Source organism: Capsicum annuum, chromosome 11, assembly GCF_002878395.1.
Source record: "Capsicum annuum cultivar UCD-10X-F1 chromosome 11, UCD10Xv1.1, whole genome shotgun sequence".
Lineage (NCBI taxonomy): Eukaryota > Viridiplantae > Streptophyta > Magnoliopsida > Solanales > Solanaceae > Capsicum > Capsicum annuum.
In genome coordinates this window covers 126726445-126748798 of record NC_061121.1, presented here as the reverse complement: position 1 = coordinate 126748798, position 22354 = coordinate 126726445, and positions in this window count along the sequence as shown.

Here is a 22354-nt window from a genome sequence, read left to right as displayed (position 1 = left end):
TTTCTCAAGAAGTATGCCAGTTCATGAGTTAGCATAGGATCACTTATGATTCTAACCACCATGTTACGACTACGGGGTAGCCTTAGGTCATGACAATCTTGGTGTTAGAGAGTAGATTCCAAGTGTCCTAGAGTCTTGCAGAATGGTATTGCAACATCTGTACTTTTCCTTGAAAGTCTACAAGACATTTAATAAATATTTCCTTCTTTCATGTATTAGATTGTGAACCAAAAGTGTTCTTTAAGAAACTTATATAGATTATTATGCGAATCAATTAATACCATCTCTGCCTTATTCTTGAGGTAATAGAAATAGACAATCTTAAAATCTTATAGATAGAGTTTTCTTAGATAGTCCCTACAAATAGTTATTGGATTTCATGTAGACTTGAAATATCGCATCAGTGCTTTTCAGTTCTGAAGTTTGAAAGATTTCAATCATGTTTATGAAATCATGAACTAAGCCAAAGGCATATGTGCCCTCAAATCCCTCCTCAGAATCCTATGATAGCATGTGACGTAGAGTTAGAAGCATGAACCTAGAAGTTTTAACAACATTAAAGTGGGGATAGTGTTTATCTGGATTTAGCAGAGTATGTATCAAGGGGATAGATTTATGAAAGGTGAATCAGTAGGCTTGAAATAGTCTACTCTAGAATTTTAAGTTTGTTAATTTAAAATTAGGTATTATGATATCGGTATGTTCTAGAGGTGTACCTAAGGCAATATGGGATTGTATTACTTTTAAGTTATAATGTGTATGTTTAGATAGTACCCTTGAGTTGCTCATGCGAATAAGGCTAGTAATATAGTTTACGATGTTCCTACTAGCTAAGTTATAGGTTATATGTTTTTGATGTTGCGTATGCAGGTGTAATGGTAATTCTCATGCATTTGGGAAGAGTATAAGTTTAGCAATGTGATACTAGTAGGATATGAAGGAAGTTAGCATCGTTCATTAAAGGTTTGTGGATATCCAAATTATGTGTTAGAATCTAAGATTGAATCTTGAATGATTTAGATAATAGAAAAAAAGAGTTTAAATTCTAGATTGTGATAACTTATGGTATTATGATACTTTCGAAGATTATAAGTTAGTAAGTTTTAAGCTATTATATGATGACTATTGGGGTAATAGAAAGTTACAAGTTCTATCTCAGGAAGAAGTACTGTCAGTGGGTTTAACACTTTCAGGTGTAGTCTTTTAGGGTGAGTTTATTAATGATGTGTATTGTTATTTCTCAGGATCTAGAGTAAAGTGGTTGTAGTTTAGTTTAGAGTTTTAAAAAGGTCTATAGACTTTGAATAATAGCTTAAATCTAAGGGGGAGATGATATAACAAGGAACAAAGTTAGGCTCTCAGATTCTAGTAGTGATGCTAGTGTATTATTGAACATTAGTAAGGGAGGAAGATGCCCGAACCATTCTTATCTCAGTGCAAAGATTTGTACTTTAGTCATCATGATATCTATACATGCCTTATATGTCAGCTCCATGATCATAGCTCATATTAATGCACTTCCATAGAATCATGTATGCTTCTAATTCATAGTATAAGGAGTTCCAGTTCAGTCAGCACTACAAATCATATTCCATGAATTTATGAAATCCAAACTCAGGTCATGCATCTTATAACTCATATGCTAATGCTTTACATATTGTTCAGTTCCAAGTACTCGTGGTATACCCTTACTGACCAGTGAAATTCAAATCATATCATGTATGTCCTCAAATTAGATATCTTTTTATTAATCCATGATGATGATTTTCTATTCCTCAAACCTCGGTTACATGTCAAAATTATGCATAGTATTCTTTCATATTTCAGGTCCTTATGTTCTAACCTTTTAGTGACCTCTTCTTATGAAATTATAGTGGTGATGAACAATTATTTAGATGGGAGAGAGTAAATGATACTTTTTGAGAAAAGAATATGGTAGGCTTGTTTGATCAAAGGCTATAAGTATGAAGAAAGATTGAGGTGCAGCTTTTAGTATATGCCATGGTTAGTTGAGAATTCTATGTATGTATTCATGGGATAATGCATGAAAGTTGTTATTGATACAAATAATAGAGAATATGAGAAAATTTCCTAGAAGAATTGGTAGATTAGAAGTTCATATATGGTTATAACGATAGGCTTAAATGTTGTGTTGGTATATAAGCGGATGGGTGCATTGAGTGCTAGTGTATTCCTAGTAATAGGTTGAATTCAGTTGTTGAAGTGGTAAGCATAATTATTCTTGAGATGAAAGATATGAAACACTCATAGGTATCAAAATCATGGTTTACTCTAGTATTACAGTGTTATGTGTTGCAATTTTTAATTTCAAGTTAGGCTTGAACATGGCAAGAGTATGTAGTTCAACTCAGAATTTTGCTAGAGTGTTTATATATACCCATGTAAGGTTTATAAGTTGAATCAAATAGGCATGGTATTTGAGGGGAAAATTATAGTTGAGGAAGTACTTTAGAAGTGTGGATAAGCTTGAAAGTTAGCAGTTGCAATGACGAAGGCCATGTAATTTTTATATTCGTATGTCTATGTTATTGAGTTATAGCCATGTTGTGATTCCTTATTCAGATATTTAATTTAGATCATGCCCAAAATTCTTTGCTCACTAATGTTATTAGAACTCCTTGCAAAGAGTGTTGAAGAAATACTCCAGTTGAGTATAAGCTTTCAGTATGATCAACTATGTATAGCAATAATTTAGTTTAGCAATCTAACAGATAAGCTCCTATAGATTCCCATCTCTCTATCTTGTCTTACCATTCGTAGTTTTATGAGTATGTCTTTTACATGATGTAATTCATTCACATCTATGAAAATTTTTAATTTAGTTCTTTCCATGCATCATATCTCTAATTCAGCTATTTAGTCATGACTCAGTACATAAGTGCTCAGTCCATGATCTCAATTTTCCATGTATTCCAGCGCAGGCATTGTGATAACTATTGCAAGACCTTTTTCTCATTATCTAATGATTTGTCCATACATAATGTACTTCATGATTCCATGAAGCCCTTTTCTTTTGACTTTTATACTTGTTTTATTGAGTAACAATTCCAAACAAGAAGTTACGTATTTCATTCCATCCTTGGTAACTCTTGGAATTCTGTTGCATTAGTTATCACTCACAGTTCTATATGTATGATCGTATCATGAAAATTTTAAGTGAGTTCTAAACTATCAGCACGAATCATCCTCTTACAGTCAACAGAGTCAATTTAGCTAAGAAATCAGTTTCTGCTAAGCTATATCCATTATTAGCAGACATGTCATGTCTACATTATTCCATACTTCTAAGAATTCAACAAGTTCCTATCTATAATTTGAGGATGAATGAGTCCAATGGGGAGATAATATAACACCCCACCTTTTAAGGATAGACATCAAACCATCATTCCTAAGTGTGTAAACCCTAATCCTATTATTTGTATTTGAATACATGTGACATGATCATTATCCTAGTGTGTGAATTGCTTATTTTTGTAAAAAAATGTTCATAGGAATCACTTAGAGAGAACTTGAGCAAAGATCATTTGATTTGAAAAAAAATTGGTAGTCGATTCTTCAAGGGTCAATTTTTAACGAGTATAACTTTATACTTATGTGTAATTTTGCATCTTAATACCCACCAAATTATTGATAATTGAATTAGCATTTTAACTATACCAGTATCGACTTAATCTGATACCCGAGCAAAATGTGATGACTATTTTTATGAGAAATAGTAAGGGTTCGTGATAGCCCCGTGCTGCAAGGGCTATTCCCTCATAATAGGGGTTGCATCGTGAGGGCTACTCCATGGGAATAGGGATGGTACCATATAAGATATTCCCCCACTATTCCAGCTTTCTATGGGCCAAGGGGTAATTTGATCCTTTCCCCTCAACCCCTATCATCCAAAGCACAACTTATCAGACCCTAAAAGTCATTATTTGACCAGTATCATCGAAATAACTCACTAATAAACCATTCCCTATCCCCAAGAAAGATCAATTAAAGCCTCTCATCCTAAGAACAAGAAATTTGAGCTTTCTTCCTTAAGAATTCAAGAATTCAAGTTCCAATTTCAACCAGCCTTCAAGAATTCATCTAATTGAGGTATCTAGGATTTTGTACAAGGTTAATATTTCTTCATTGTACCTAAAACTATGATTTTCAAGTTGAATTTATACGGTTTAATTTAGGGTTCATTCCCAAATCCTCATGTGTTTAAAGCATAGCATTATCATGGGATTTTAGGGACTAAAGAGTGTAAGAGTTGTACTCACTCATGTTTTAAACAACAAATTTGATGTTTTGTCTTGACTTTTGTTATTTTGATGACAAATTGTTATTCTCCTAACTTTATTTCATCCTCGAGCTTAAATCTATGTATTATACTCATGTATTGAACTGTCTAATATTTTCGTGAGTTTTGATTTCATATTGTTGTTTTAAGAGTTGTTATAATAGTTTTGTAATCATTCAGTGTTGGCGGGTTATGAACGCCCTGTATCTATATGTTTTTACATATTTTCAATTTTCAAGTTATAATTCAGTCAGACCTTGTTTTTATTTTTTTATTCAGACTACCATGTTCATGTTGAGCACATATCAGTATAGTGCCATATTATGTTAAACCCATAATAATAATAGTGTCATTCGGTTAGGAGTAGTATTTATCACCAAATGAACCTAGGGATGAGGGCTCACCTGCCAGTAGAGGTTGTGACCTTTGGTAGCAGTCCTTGACTTCGATAATTACATAGCTAACATAGGTATGAGAGTTCTTCCTACCAGTAGAGGGTGAACACGCTTTTAGGGCACTTGCCAATAGAGGGTGACTCTCTAGTCCTTTGGGATACCAGTTTAGTTGATCCACACATCCATATATTAGTACCTGTGGAAAGGTACTGACACCTATCCAACTGGGGTTACAGGTTGGACCCTGATTAGCATAGATTGGGGGATGTAGGTAACATTATAGATCCCACAATTTTAGTCAGTATTTAATGTATCTCAAGTTATGTTTGATGACCAAGTAATCAAATTTCATTAATTATTCAGTAAGTTTTACATATTATTCATGTTCTTCAGATCATGTCAGTTCATGCTATACTTTGTCTTACATTCTAAGTTTTACATGTTCATGTTTCCATACCCAGTATCCATACATGATCCTCAGTTTTACAACATGTTCATCTTTTATTGGAGATTTACATATAATATTCATGTTTTACCACTTTCTAGCTTCAGTTATACTTATCCTAAAGTATTAAAGATTTAAGAAACTAGGTGGAGTGATTCACCAGCTTATCAGATTATATTTGTTACTAATGTTTTTAAGATACTTCAACTTTTAGTTGATTTTAGTCTCTTTGTGAGTCTACTTGCACTTTGCATGCATGTTTTGAAGATTATGTAGATTTATCAGTTTTACTTATTGCATTCACCTCCACTTACTCAGTACATTCCAAAGTACTGATGTATATATATGTCCATGTGCGACATTATCTCATAATATAGTTACCAGTTGTAGCGCCCACATATCATAATCAGATAGTTTATAGTTTCCAGCCAGCAGGTGATGAGTTTGCTTGTTTCAGGGACTCCAGTCAGTTTTAGTTCAAGTACTATATTGATATTATTCATATGTATTAATTAGTGGCCATTGGGGGCATCTTCCGGCTATCTATAGTCAGTATAGTAGAGGCTTCATAGATTGTCAGCCAGAGTCGTTACATGTAATTCAAGTTTCTTTCTTCAGTTTTATCATGATGAAAAATTTATAAGTATTACATTTATTCAAACTTCCTAATGATCATGTTTCCGCTAAGTAAATTTAGTTTTTATACAATTTAATTCAGTTTCTCAAGCTGTATGCTAGTTTATGGGTTAGCTTGGGATCACTTGTGGTTCTAAGCACCGTGTTACGACTAGAGGATTACCTAGGGTCGTGACACAAATATAATTTTTATACCTTTGGGTTAAAGGTGTTGTAAGACCCTCTAAATTTTAGGTACTTTATTTTTGTCCATTCCATGCTTGAAATATCAATTTTTGGCTCAGATTATGTTCTTAGGTATTAAAAGGGTATCTCGAAAGAATTTGGAAATTTTCAAATGGGGTTTGGGGTGGTTTTGGGTCACGGATGCACTAATCCTCCATGATATTGCCATGCTATTGAGGTTAGACTCTACTCTACAATAACCTCCGATATATAGAATATAATTACCGCTATAAGGTCCGTGACACAAAGGCTGGACCTCTATGATAAGCTCCATGCAACAGACATATAGTAACTTTTGGTTGTCTTATTCCTTTTAAAGTAGGATGAGGTGTAAAGTGGTCTTTTCACTAGTAAATTATTTTTAATCACTATAAGGACCTATTTCTATCAGTTTTTAATATACGAAGGTCATTCTCATTACTCTCAACTATCCTCTCTCAGACTCCCCTTTGTCAACTCAATTCTAGGGTTAAGAAAGGTGATCATCTAGAGTCCTAATAGAGTGGTTTGATTCCAATTTCTTAGAAATTAAGGCATGTACCTCCTTTCATAAACTTGTATTGCATTAATGGAACAAAATATGTTATTATTCATGGTTTTGATAATGGGGTTTGAGCTATGGGTTGAGGGTTGTGAATAATATTGCTTTAAATATTTTTCCTTGGTTTATTATGTAGCAATTATCCCTTTGATCTCAGTGGTGAATATATACAAGTGTAACTTAGGGCTTTTCCTGTGTACCCCATAATTATCATATATGATCATCATGACCAATCTTAGTGTCGACAAACATGAGTTTCCAGTATCTGTCTATTGGACTCAGACCTTTACAATTAGCTATCACACCTCGCTATTATTGCCCAATTAATACCATTAGTACATAACAAAACCACCATTCTATTTATTATTAACCAAGGCTATAAGTAGTGGCATCATCATACCGACCATAGCCTGCAGTCGATGTCCTTAGCCATCCTCATTAAGAAAGGGTTTCCCATGAACCCATAGATTTCATTATGAGTCTTCTTGGGGTATTCCCATGTGCCCCACAACATTATTAAGTTTTCTCGGGGGATTCTCATGTATCCCACAAGTGAATTCAATTAATCCATAACCATGACCTCCACGACCTACCATTTAACCATTAAAGACCATCCCAACCAGTTAGGGTTCCATTACCACTTTATGCCATGCAAAGTTTTCAATAAAAGTTCAACAATATAGTAAAAAAATTCTCATAGGAATTTTATCAAATATGTTGAGGGTATATAGTTTTAAAACCAAAATCAAGTACCAGTTAACCATTCCTATGAAACCACATGTTCAAACCATTATTAAAATATGAAAACCATAATTAAAACATGGGAAAACCATAACTAAACTATTTATAACCAAAACCCCCAAAATATATTCAAAACTCAAAACCATACCATAATTATGCCATGAAAACCATGCATAAAACATGCCTTTAGTTTGAAATTACAACTAGGGAGGAGTAACATGCCTTAGATTATGAAGATAATAGAGAGAAACCACCCTTATAAGCCTCATATTGACCTTATTAAAGAAATCCTAGCCTCCATTGACCCAAGAGACTTGATAGAATTTGAGCGAGTTTCTAAGTTTTTAAGATTAGAGTAATAAGGTAAATAATGTCCCAAAAGTGTTATATGTCGTAGGGCCTTAAGTGGTTAAGAGGGCAAATATCTAGATTACCCCCAACTTAAACTATATAAAACTCCCATAGAAGGGTACGATTACCTTCCTACACCATACCTTAGGGAACAAGTGGTACCATTGTCTTATACTCTAGGCCTTCTTTTGGACCCCAACACTGTCCAACAAACGACCAGAAAGGCTAATTCATACCATATTATATGACTAGTACCCTAAATCTATACCTAGGGCCGAATAGAATCCGCTAGGTTAAACATAGGGCAACATACAATTGAAATCATACCATTAGTACCCTAACATATGACTCGTATGATCCATTCATAACTTAGGTAGAAACTAACCAACCTATACTTGTTAACATACGATGAAGACCCATCGACCGTACCCTATCATACAACTAGTATCCTCTAGTTGTATGATGTCCAAAAGCCAAAAACTCAAGAAATTTCTAAGGATCAAAATATAGGGTATTTCAGTGGGGTATTTAATTTATGGGTCCCTTCATAAGTGTATATGGAAATAGGTACATATTGGTAGTCGTTGATTATGTATCAAAATAGGGGGAGGAAATTTCTTTGCCAAAAAATAAGAGTAAAAGTTTCATGTTCTTTTTGAAGAAACACATATTTACAAGTTTTGGGACTAACCGAGAAATTATTGGTAATGAAGGATCTCACTTTTGTAATTAGGTGGTTGGTGCTTTCATGATAAGTATGGGGTTAAGCATAAGGTGTTAATCATACCATCCCAAATTAATTTGCCTAGTGGAAGTTGTAAATCAGGATATAAAATTAATCATAGAAAAAACTATGAATATGAGACGTACTAATTGGGCTATGCAACTGGATGACACTATTTAGGTCAAATGAATAGCTTTTAAAATGCCTATTGGTGTGCCTCTCTATCAACTTATTTTTGCAAAGTGTTGTCAACTATCAGTGGAGTTAGAGCATTGATCTTTTTGTGCTTTAAATATGCTTGATTTGGATTGGGAAGAGTCCTCCAAGTCTAGAGTAAAGTAAGTAGATGAGTAGAAGGAACTTTGTATTTGGGCTCTTGAGAGATTATTTCAATACAAAGAGCAAATAAAAAGTGAGGCATTATGCCTATATATTGAGAAAAGAGTTTCATATGAGAGTTTATGTGTTACTTTCTATTCAAGGTTTAAACTCTTCAAATAGAAACTCAAAACAAGTGGTCGGGCACTTTCACAATGGTAAATATGCATCCTAGTTGTGCAATTAATTAGGAAGACCATAGGAATAGAAGTTTCACAATGAATAATCAAAGTTTAAAACACTTCTATGTTTATGGGCCCTGAGCTGCCAAAGTGGAGGTGCTCCATTTCAAAGATATTTCTTGACGGTGAACAACATAGTCTCATAATAATAATTAAGGCACCTCTTAGGAGTAAACACTTGTTTTATTTTTGTTTTTTTGAATAATATATTTGATTGGTGTAGGTGTATGATATATTTGGAATATGGAAAAAATTGCACAAAACGAGTTAGAGTAGAAAAAAAATATGGGAGATCATGACTATAACTCTTGGGAAGAGGCATCGATGAATCATTGTCAAAGCCCTTCAGCAAAAATGATTTCCCAGGGTTAATCAACTATCTATTTTGGTGATGCACTTAAAGTTTTGGCATTTTGTAGATGATCTTGGCAATGGATCACCCATCACCAACATTGAATCACCCCAAAAAAATTCCAAGTTGTTGACATTGTTCGAATTGGCAATGGACTTACTGTTCGGTGTATCACTAACATATTCACCGATGCTAATCATACCACAAAAATGGGCTGCGTATTGAAAGTTGATCAATTGAATTTCTTTGAGTCTTGATTTTTCAATATCTTTTCTCCCTTGGGTTTATTCAAACTCTTCCCATTACCCACTTTCCTCTATTTCTTCACTTTGTTCACTCAACAAACACATACACACTCAATTTTTCTCCTAAATCTCACCACTGCACCATCAGTGCATCATTTCTATCACACTTACTGAAATCACGAACCACTATTCCCTTTTCTCATTCTCCTTGTTATTTTCCTCTAGATTCAAAGGTTTGAGTTTAATTTTAGGTTCAAATCATACTTTGTTTCTTTGTTGATAGTTTGTGTTTCCTTTTTGTACTATATTCTTGATAATTAGATTTTAACTGCTTTAATCAAATCATAAGAATTATAGATTTGGAGTTTGGGGTTTTATGACATTAAAGATTAAACTCTAGAAATTAGAGGGTTTGGTTTTTTAATTTGTTCATGCTTGCTAGCTAGGTTAAAAATATTTGTGTATTGGGTAAAATATTTTTGGACTTGAATTAGTTCTAAGAATTAAATAATTTCTCCCAATTATAAATTGGGTGACATTGTTATTAAGGAAAAAATTGTTAGTTTGTAGTTTTGTTCTTCAAACCTGGGGAAGTATGAGTATCCATGGTCGTTGGGAGTAAAAATAACCATTAAAATGGCTTAAAAGATTCAAAAAAGAATAAACTAGCTGAAATTTAGAGAAAATAACCTTCAGTGATAAGGTTGAGAGCTTCATCGATGTGCTGAACCTCATGGCGGATAGCCAAAGCACTCCCCATGTCACCGAAAGTCAAAGTGTTATAGGTATATCAAAGTGCTATTTTTCTGATGCCTTAGTAGTACAGTGATTCTCGGTGAGTATTGCCCAACTCTTCGGTGCAACGCTAGTTCTTAACATTTCTTCGCCTAATCCCGTGTTCCTAAATACTCCAATTATCAAAATCCTACATGCAATGTCAAACCTATCTACTTATTGTCGAAACATAATAAGCCTTCACTAATTTCCCCCTTTCTTAACTTTTCTATTTGGAGATGAGGGTAGTGCATCACTGTAACCCTCTGGGAATCCAGTGAAGTAGTTTTGTGGTGCACACCTAGGAAATTTTTAGTTTATTTTTTGTAACTTTTTCTTAGTGTGTTGCTTCTCTTATTTGTAGATAAGCCTAGAAACTAATGTGTGGATAATAAACAACATCATGTTCCTCTTCTTTCCTTAAAAATCTCAATGAAGGTTGCTATTACAGAGTAATCCCAAGATCAAATGGTCTACAAGAGATAGAGGGCTAAGGACACAGGAAGCCCTGTCTAATGAGGAGTCTAGATCAGAGCATGCTTTCAACTCTGAGAGGGACAACATTAATTCCTTGAAAAAAGGGAGAACCACTCCCATCAATGCACCATTGAAAACTCTCAAGGTTGTACAACTAAAGAAGAAAAAGCTTGAACAACCACCCCCTATTTTTGGAAATCCTACCCTTATGGGGTCATATCCCAATCAACACACAATCATTAAGGAGCAGAGGCGAAGTTTGAATGGGCTTGAAGTTAAGGATTCTCAAGTGTTAGCCACATTGTGATAACATGACTTTGAGGAATTCACTTAGACTTTAAAACCTTATGTTGAAAGTTTTATGCAAGAGTTTTATAAATCTTATGGGAATTTATTGTCGGAAAGACAAAGAAGGGCCGACAAAAGACTAGAGAGCATGTTAAGATTCATGTTAATGTTTGGTGTGATGAGAGCATTGTAAACATGACATTAGGATGCAAAACACTAAATGTTCACTACTTGTCCACTGGAGTAATGAATCCTGTTAATGAGGTTCTGGTTTGGTTAGCTCATTTTCTAAGTAATAGTCCTCCTTTTGGGCTAGCACTGAAGGTTCAAATTTAAAAGGAGACATAATTTTGGAAGCTCAAAATTGTTGACTTTGTGTGCAGCAATATTTTGCCTTCACAAAACAAGACAATCTTAGTACACCCTCGCAAAGTGCTAGCTAGCACAATTATTGCAAAGGAGTGGTTTAATTTTGTGATGATCATTGCCCCAAATATTTCTTATCAGACTTAACAAAATATGAACTCTCTAGATTTGCCACGCTTGATCACCAAGTTATGTCACTATATTAAACTCCTATTTGTTAGTAGGTACTTTGAGCATACCCCTGCTACCTATTTGATGATTTCTCAAGAAGTAAAGAAAGAGAAAGCTAAAATACCCCATAATTTTTTTAGCTTAGTTCATCTCCTAGTTGCATGTATACGAGGCTTAAAGACAAAAAATTTCACTAAGTGTTGGGGACTTAGTAAATTATCAGTCCTCTTAACTTTGAGGATTTTTAATCGAGTCTTCCCAGCCCTGATATGTTTGTTTTTGAGTCAATTCATGTTCAGAGGTGTAAGGAGCATGTCTTGGGGAAGTTTTGGAATGTTTGGATGAGGATTGGGCTGTGTTTGGATTTTTATTCTAGAACCTTGGCACGATATTACGCATCACATTGGGTATATCGATGAGCCCTTTATAGCATAGCGGTGGCCTTCCAATCCATATTCTAGTTGCGGATTTAATTTCCTGAAGGGCAGTTACATCTTTTCCTATTGACCCAATTAATAAAAACATGAATGAAAACATCGATTAGGGCATTATTTGCCTATATTCTCCAATTTCCTCTAAAAAAAACTCTAATCATCCACTAATTTCATCAATTTCATTCTTTTCTCTCCATGAAAACCAAGAATTCAAGTTCCCTAATCCAAGAATTTTCAAGAAAACTATCAAGATTGTGTTTCTTTTCAATCTTAAGGGTTTGAGGTATGTCTGATGTTCATCCATGGGCCCTTTACACCTATCAAATCCAAGAATCCATTTTAATGTTTTAAATTATGAATTGTACATGTTTATGGTGATTATCTCCATGAAGCTCTAATGAATTTTAATTATAAATTATGTTTACAAGTATTTTTCGATGGAATGAGCCCTTACATGTTTATATGATAAAATTTTTATGTTGAGTCCCTAATTCATGGTTTTAGTTTTGTAATTATGTTATTATCACATGATTTACCCATTCCCATATTTAAGTTCATGACTTTCATACATTTGATTAAATGCCTAAGTGTTGGATTTTGAACAATGATCCCCCAGTATGGTTTCAAAGCTTTTATATGTCCGTATTGTTATTTTCATTCAGTGATGGAGGGTTACAAATACCTGATACTTAGTTGTTTACATAAATTCAGTATCTAAAGAATGATTTAAGATAAACTATGAGCATTGTCCTTCAGTCAAGTTAGTTATGATAGTTGTTTGTTCAGTTAAGTTTAGTTTAGTTGATAATCAGTGTTTTTAAATAGGAGTAAAACTTAGCTCCTAGTTAACATAGGGATGGCATCTCTACCATCAGTTATGCATGGACACTTATCTCCCCCATTAGTTACGCATTAGACATTAGTACAAATCCATAAGTTCCAGACCTACGGCACAACTGTAGATTTTGAGGGGTCCCCCATCTGTTAGGAATGACACCCTAGTCCTTCTGTACATTAGATTAGTGGATGCACATAGCCAGGATTAGTAACTGTGGCATGGTACTGACACCCTTATAACTAGGGTTACAGGTTGGATCCCAATAATAGATTTAGGGCATATGGGTTACAGCTAGCTCCCACAGTCTCACTACACTATTCAGTATAGTTTCAGTTCAGGTTTGCTTGAACAAAGCATAAAGATTCTCTACTATTCAGTTATCAGATTTTAGTTTTTTGGCTTACAGATTAACTCATAAATAATATATGCATGGTCATGCATTCTTAGAATTTACAGCACTTATGCATTTTGCTTAGCTATTTATGCATGCATATTAAGTTATCTCATGATATTTTGTTAGTCATTATCTCAAGCTATTAAGTCAATCATTATCTAATACATAGTTAACTCATGCATTTTAGACTAACCTCATCTCATATGCCAGTACATTAAAAGTACTAACCGCATACTTTTCTTCACGCTATGATGTCTTATATCATATGTTCAGATGCACAATTTCCTTACTGCGCTTAGACAGTTCAGCTTATCAGTACCAACAGTCATGGTGAGTCCTCATCTATTGATGATATGATAATTTCATCTTAGTTTATCTCAGTTGTTCAATATTTCCATTTAGTCAAATTTAATTGGGGGCTTGCCCCATAAATTCCACAGTCAGTCAGTCGGAGACTTTTTAGGCAAACAGATAGTCAGTTAGCTGGTTATTCATTCACTAGACTTTTCAGTATTATAAGTACTATAAATTTGACAGTTATACTCTTAGTATTCAGATTTGTATCACTGTGTTTCACTAGTATGTGAAAAAAATTGCTATCAGAGATTAACTTTTAAGAGGGTCCTAGGGTGTTTGAAAAGTCACATTGAGTAGATTCTTGTGCATGGGTGTGAAGCGTACTACAAGAAATTTTAGGAAAAGTTTCCCTTCATTCAGTGTTTATGTTATGAGAATAAGTATAAACCATATTTAAAATTCTTTTTCTGACTGATTCTTTCTTTTGTTTACAGATAATGCCTCCCAAAAGAAACAACGGAAGAAAAAATAAAAATCACCCAGCACCTCCGCTTGTTCAAAAAGATTCCCTGAATGAGCATCTCTCTCATGCTGAGTTCAGATCTATATTCACTACCTTATCTCATTCAGTAGATACTCAGAATAATCAATAGGTTGTCATCCTAGCTAATCCAATGGCAAATGCAACTGCAGCTAGGATTCAAGATTTCACCCAAATTAATCTCCCTTTGTTTTAGGGATCTCAGTCTAAGAAGGATATGCAGGAATTTCTTGATATGGTTTAGAAGGTGACTGATATCATCGGTTTTGCTTTATGTGAGAGTGCAGAGTTGGCAGCGTACCAGTTGCAGGATATGGCTTACACTTGGTATATGTAGTGGAAAGGTAATAGGGGTGTTGACGTAGGGCCTGTAGAGTGGGAGGAGTTTGCTATAGCCATTTTAGATAGGTTTTTTACTTTAGAGTTAAGGGAATATATGGTTCTGGAGTTTATTAATTTGAAGCAAGGTAATATGAGTGTGAAGGAATACTCACATCAATTTACTCAACTGAAGAGGTATGCTCCTTCGATGGTTGCTGATAATAGGTCTAGAATGAGTAAGTTAGTTTCTGGTGTAGCTAATAGTATGGTCAAGGAGTGTAGGAATGCTATATTGATTAAGAAGATAAACATATCTAGGCTTATAGTCCATGCTCAATAAATTGAGGAATAGAAACATAAGGAGAGAGAGGGGAAGATTAATAGGGCCAGAACAGGTAGCTTTAATTTTTCTCAGCCAAAGTCAGAGGGTGGTAACCGTTCTCAGTTCTATTAGAAGTTTTTTGCCCTAGATCCATCTTTATCTAGTGCTCCAGTATCAAAGTTCAGGAATGACATTTGAGATAAAGCATCAAGATCTAAGCCCCAAGGTAGTGTGAGTAGTGGTCGTACTAATCCACTCTATTGGAAGTGTGAAAATAATCATCAGGGTATGTGTAGAGCTAGTAGTAATGTGTTTTTTAGATATGTCAAGATAGACCACAGGATGGGGGAGTTTTCGGTAAGTTTGTGGAAGGGTATAAATGATCCAGCAGGCTCAAACTAACTCTTCAACAATGCGTATAGATCATCTGACTCAGCAGAATGCTATATCTAGTGCCACTAATGGATAGCGCCATAATAGGCCGTGTGCACTTCAGTCCCAATAGGATCTAGAAAGTTCTTCTGATGTGGTTACGGATATGTTACAGGTTTTTCACCTTTATATATATGCTTTATTAGACCTCAAAGCTTTACTCTTCTTTGTAACCCCCTATATAGCAGTTGATTTTGGTATTAGTCCTGAATCTTTAGTATAACCTTTCTCAGTGTCTACTTCAGTAGGAGTCTCCATTATAGCCAAGCAGGTATACAGGGACTGTTTGATCTCAATATCCTAAAAAGTCATCTAAGTTGACCTTATGGAGTTAGAGATGACTGATTTTGATATCATTCTTAGTATTTATTGGCTCCACACATGTCATAACTTAGTTAATAACAGAAATAGAGTCGTTTAGTTTTAGTTTCCTAATAAACCAATTATTGAATAGAGGGGTTGTACTTCAGGGCATATCAAGCAAATTGTGTCATGTCTTAATGCAAGAAAAATGATATCTAAGAGGTGCATGTACGATCTTGTTTGAGTCAAAGACTCTAGTTTTGAGACCCCAATTCTTGAGTTAATTTTAGTAGTAAGGGAATTTCCAGGTGTGTTCCCTAAAGATCTTCCCAGAATTCTTCCCAAAAGGGAAATTGAATTCAGAATAGATCTCTTTCCAGATAGCCAACATATCTTTATTACTCTCTACAAAATGGATCCAGCTGAGCTAAAGCATTGAAAGAACATTTGAAAGATATTTTAGAAAATCAATCCATCGGGCCAAATGTATCCCTATAGGGAGCTCAAGTCCTATTTGTATATAAGAAAGATGGTTCTCTCAAAATATGCATTGATTATCGTCAGTTAAACAAAGTCACAATCAAGAATAAATACTCACTCCCCAGTATTTATGACTTGTTCGACCAACTTCAAGGTGCTAGTTAATTCTCTAACATAGATCTCAGATCCGGCTATCATCAACTTAGAGTCAAAGAATATGAAATTTTGAATACATCCTTCATAACTCGGTGTAACGCCCTAAATATGGTACCCGAAATGCTACACGGTGCTTATGACCCCGAAGGACCACAAGCTAACCCATTACTGATATTTGTACCTAAAAACTATATAAAATACTAAATAAATGCAAAAATAGTTAGCTGTAACATGACATAAGGTTCAAAACTAATAAATATATTATAAAACCATAACTGAATAATGTGGTATGACTATACCAAAACTGAAACAATGTTTGAAAATATCTAGTCTGAAAACACTGTAGTCTGAAAGCCTATAAACTTTTTGAATAAGGACTTGATGGGAAATGTCCCCAACTAACTCCAACTACTGAAATAAACTAAGTAATAAAGAAATGAGGTAATGATCATGTCCTCGAAGGATGAGGACTTACTCCTAACTCTGACGGCTGAAATTGGAATGATATTGATGCTTTGGAGCTCGTGCTTCTAAACCTATGGTATAAATCACCATAGCACAAATGCGTCAGTATGATTGAATATACTGGTATGCAAATGATGTAGGATAAATACAAAAGATTCAAATACATGAATAATGCTAACTGTCTATATAACATGAACGTGAGAATACGTGCATGAATAAATGTCTGTGACTAAATTTGTGATGGTACTAACTACTGAGTCTGATTAATGATAACACGACTTACTGATAACTGATGTAACTGATACTGAGCGACAGTATCGGACAGTCTAGGGTTTGATTGAACTAACTGAGTTTCGTACTATTCCAAGTTGACTGTATCGACAGTCCTAAAATTTTGAAAAACTATCTGAGTTCTATTACAGAGATTGAGTCTGAAACTATAACTGTAGGAAGTAGTCATCTAACCAACATTCCCCTAATACACCGTTATGGCTGAGTTGGGGTCCAACCGTAACCCCAATTGTAAGCGTGTCAATATCGCACCACTAGTAAGGACAAATAATGAGTGACCCTCATATAAAAGGTTACTCTAATGAGAACGATGGGACCCTTATATAAAAGTTTAAGCCACCTCATCTACCCTCATATAACAGGTTATGATGTTTCAACCCTTGCTAGATATTTAGTTTTGGAGCAAAATAATTACTCCTAAGAATCACACCCTCTAATAACAGGTGAGTTACCATCTTTGGGATCACTCGTTGCTAACTTCTACACCCATCTGAATAGACACTGAACACGATTAACTGAACTGAACAGGACTGAGTTTATGAAGTTTCATTGACTGATAGAATACCACAGAGATTACTGAATTACTGAGCTTTCGAAGATTTACTGGGATTACTGAGTTTACTGAATTTTCCTGAGTCACATGACTGGCTGAATTCTACTGAACATAGCTTGATTGAGGATATCGTGAAAACATCACACTAGCTCAAGGCACAAAACATAATTTTTGGGTACAAGTACACCTAGGACTCGATAGAAGGAAACAATCAAAGCATGGCATTCTTGAATACATGACTAACATCAAAAATCCATAATACAATAAGTTAGGGATTTCATGAAGTATATGGTTATGACAAACTTATACATGAATAGGATTGCATGTAAACATGGTACAATTTCATAAGGCTAATTCATTTGAAATCCAACAAACAATTACAAGGCATATTTATAGAATTGGAGTTCTTTAAACATAAGGTTAAAACATGAATCCATCACTTAAGTCACAATTGAACTATATTACATGATTTCTAGTCTTCTAGGCATTTTATAAAACACCTTACATGCACCACTTAGGTCATAGGTATAATCATCTATTAAGACATAAACTACTCAATTCATGGATTTCAACACATATACTAACTTAATTTTATAAAAACTCATTAAGATTCCAACCTGGGAACAATACAACAACAATCACATAAACATAATCATTCCACAACATAATATTCTTAATACATGATTAAAACCTTGATTCTGGGGCTTCATGGATAAAAGGAATCGATGAATAAATACTATACATATGTGAGTTAATCAATTTTGAATGATTAATGGAGAGTTTTTGTGATTTGTCCCTTGAATTTGGGATCTAGGGTTCTTGTTCTTGTGTAAAGTTGATTTTAATTTGAGATACTAATGCAAAATTAAGCAAATAATACACTCTTAGGTTTAAATCCTGTGATTGGGTAGAATTGAAGTCATGGGAAAATACCAAACGTCCCCTGGGATTTCAGATCGCAAAAAATAAAAAAAATTTAATTTTCATCCTTGGCGCGATGCACCACTCTTGTTCCAAACCGCTGGAACTGGATAATTAGGAATCTTCATGGTGGCGCGACACATAGCTAGTACGTTGCCCTATGTTTGTGACCTAAAAGTATGGCGCATCATGGAGACGTCGTGGAGATTCACTGGAAAAAGGACAATTTGTATTTAGGAGCCCTCCGTGATGCGGTGTAATCATAGAGTCTTACTGGAAACTGACAAACATCATTTTGTCTTATGGAGCGATGTGCCACTAGCTACAAAGACGGTGTTTTACGACTAAAAATTTACATTTTCATAACTTCATGTTCAGAAGTGTAAGGAGCATGTCTTGGGAAAGTTTTGGATTTTTCGAATGAGGATTAGGTTGTGTTTAGATTTTGATTCCAAAACCTCAACACGATATTAGAGATTCGCAGTGGGTATATTGATGAGCCCTTTATCGCGTAGTGGTGGCCTTCCGATCCACATTCTTATTGGGGATTTAATTTCCTGAGGGGTAGTTACGTCTTTTCCCATTGAACCAATTCATAAAAACATGAATTAAAATGTTGATAAGGGCATTATTTTCCCATCCTTTCCAATTTCCTCTAAAATACAAACTCTAATGATCCACCAAGTTCATCAATTTCATTCTTTTCTCACCAAGAAAACAAAGAATTCAAGTTCCCTAATCAAAGAATTTTCAAGAAAACTATCAAGATTGTGTTTCTTCTCAGTCTTAAGTGTTTGACGTATGTGTGATGTTCATCCATGGGCCCTTTACACCCATCAAGTCCAAGAATCCATTTTAATATTTTAAATTATAAATTGTACATGTTTATGGTGAATTTCTCCGTGAAGCTCTAAAAATTTTAATTATAAATTATGTTTAAAAGTGTTTTTCGATGGAATAAGCCTTTACATGTTTATATGATTAAATTTATATGTTTAATCCCTAATTCATGGTTTTAGTTTTGTAATTATGTTATTATCACATGATTTACCTATTCCCATGTTTAAGTTCATGACTAATATATTTGATGAATTGCCTAAGTGTTGGATTTTGAACAATGATCCCCTACTATGGTTTCAAAGCTTTTCTATGTCCATATTGTTATTTCCATTAAATACAGGATGGCTATGAATACCCGATACTTCATTTTTTACATTAATTCAGTATCTACAAAATGATTTCAGATAAACTATGAGCATTGTAATTCAATCAAGTTATTTATGATCAGTTGTTTGTTTAGTTAAGTTTAGTTCAGTTTATAATCAGTGTTTTCAAATAGGTGTAAAATATTGCTTTGAGTGAACGTAGGGATGGCATCTCTACCGTCAGTTATGCACGGGCACCTATCTCCCCCATTAGTTAGGCATGAGACATTAGTAGCAGTCCATAAGTTCTAGACCTACGGTACCACTGTAGACTTTGAGGGGTCCCCCATCAGTTAGGCATGACACCCTAGTCCTTCGAGACATCAGATTAGTGGATCCACATAGCCATCATTAGTAACTGGGGTATGGTACTGACACCCTTCTAACGAGGGTTATAGGTTGGACCCCAATAATAGATTTAGGGCATGTCGGTTTTAGCTAGCCCCCATAATCTCACTACAATATTAAGTATAGTTTTAGTTCAAGCTTGCTTGACCAAAGCATGCAGATTCTCTACTATTCAGTTATCAGATTTTAGTTTTTTAGCTTACAGATTATCTAAGAAATAATATATGTATGGTCATGCATTCTCAAATTTTACAGCTCTTATGCATTTTACTTAGCTATCTCATACATGCATACTAAGTTATCTTATGATATCTAGTTAGTCATTATCTTAAGCTATTAAGTTAGTCATTGTCTCATGCATAGTTAACCCATGCATTTTAGCCTAACCTAATCTCATATGCCAGTACATTTAAAATATTAACTGCATAGTTTTCTTCATGCCATGATGTCTTATATCATAGGTTCAGATGCACAGTTTGCTGACTGTGCTTAGATAGTTCAGCTTATCAGTAGCAGCAGTCGAGGTTATTTCATATCTATCAAGGATGTAATTATTTCATCTTATTTTATCTCAGTAGTTTAGTATTACTATTTAGTCAGAGTTAGTTGGGGGTTTGCCCCATAAATTCCACAGTCAATCAGTTAGAGACTTTTTAGATAATCAAATAGTCAGTTAGCTGGTTATTCATTTACCAGACCTTTCAGTATTATAAGTACTTTAAATTTGACAGTTATACTTTCAGTATTCAGATTTGTATCACTGTGTTTCAGAGTATATCTTCTGCATATGTTGTCACTAGTATGTGACAAAACTTGCTATTAGAGACTAACTTTTCAGAGGGTCCTAGGGAGTTTGAAAACTCGCATTGAGTAGATTCTTGTGCATGGGTGTGAAGCATACTACAAGAAATTTTAGGAAAAATTTTGCTTCATTCAGTGTTTATGTTATGCGAATGAGCATAAGCTATATTTAAAATTCTTTTTATGACTCATTCTTTCTTTCGCTTATAGATAATGCCGCCCAAAAGAAATAACAAAAGAAGAAATAGAAATCATCCTGCACCTCCGCTTCTTCAGAAAGATTCCCTAAACGAACACATCTCTCAAGCTAAGTTCAAAGATACATTCACTACCTTAGCTCATTCAGTAGCTACTCAGAATAATCAGTAGGTTGTCTGACTAGAAAATCAAGTGGCAAATGAGCTGCAGCTAGGATTCAAGATTTCACCCGAATGAATCTCTCATTGTTTTAGGGATCCAAGTTTAAAGAGGATCCTCAGGAGTTTCTTGATATGGTTCAGAAGGGGACTTATATCATGGGTGGCGCTTCAAGTGAGAGTGCATATTTAGCTACATACCAGTTGCAGGATGTGGCTTACACTTAGTATAATTAGTGGAAAGGTAATGGGGTGATGAGGCAGGGCCTGTAGAGTGGGAGGAGTTTTCTATAGTATTTTTAGATAGGTTTTTTACTTTAGAGTTAATGGAATATAAGGTGCTGGAGTTTATTAATTTCAAGCAAGGTAATATGAGTGTGAAGGAATACTCGCTTCAATTTACTCAGTTGGTGAGGTATGCTCCTTCAATGGTGACTGATAATAGGTCTAGAAAGATTAAGTTTATTTCTGGTGTAGCTGATAGTGTTGTCAAGGAGTGTAGGACTGCTATATTGATTAAGAAGATTAACATATCTAGGTTTATAGTCCATGCTCAATAGATTGAGGAATAGAAACTTAAGAAAAAAAAGGGGAAGATTAAGAGGGCCAGAATAAGTAGCTTTAATTTTTCTCTACTGAAGTCAGAGGGTGGTAACTACTCTCATTTCCATCAAAATATTTCTATCCTAGCTCCATCTTCAGCTAGGGCTCTAGTACCAAAGTTCAGGAATGACAGTCGAGATACGATGCTAGGATCAAATACCAAAGGTAGTGTGAACAGTGTTCGTACTAACCACTCTATGGGATGTGTGGAAATAATCATCAGGGTATGTGTAGAGCTAGTAGTGATGTGTATTTTGGATGTGGTAAGATAGTCCATAGGATGAGAAAGTGTTCGAAAGTTTATGGAAGTGTATGAATTATCGCCAGCAGGGTCAGACTAACTCTTCAGCAGAGCCTGTAGATTGACCGACTCAGTAGGGTGATATATCCAATGCCACTAGAGGATAACACCAGAATATGCGGTTTTCACTTCAGTCCCAACAGGATCTATAAATTTCTCCTGATGTGGTTACGGGTACATTACAGGTCTTTTAATTCATGTTGATGCTTTATTAGACCCCAAAGCTTCACTCTCTTTTGTAAGCCCTATATGGCAGTTGATTATGTATTAGTCCTAAATCATTAGTAGAAATTTTCTCAGTGTCTACTTCAGTTTCCTAATGATCCAGTTATTGAATGGAGGGGTAATACTTCAGTGCTTCGCAAGCAAATTTGTCATATCTTAAAGCAAGAAAAATAATA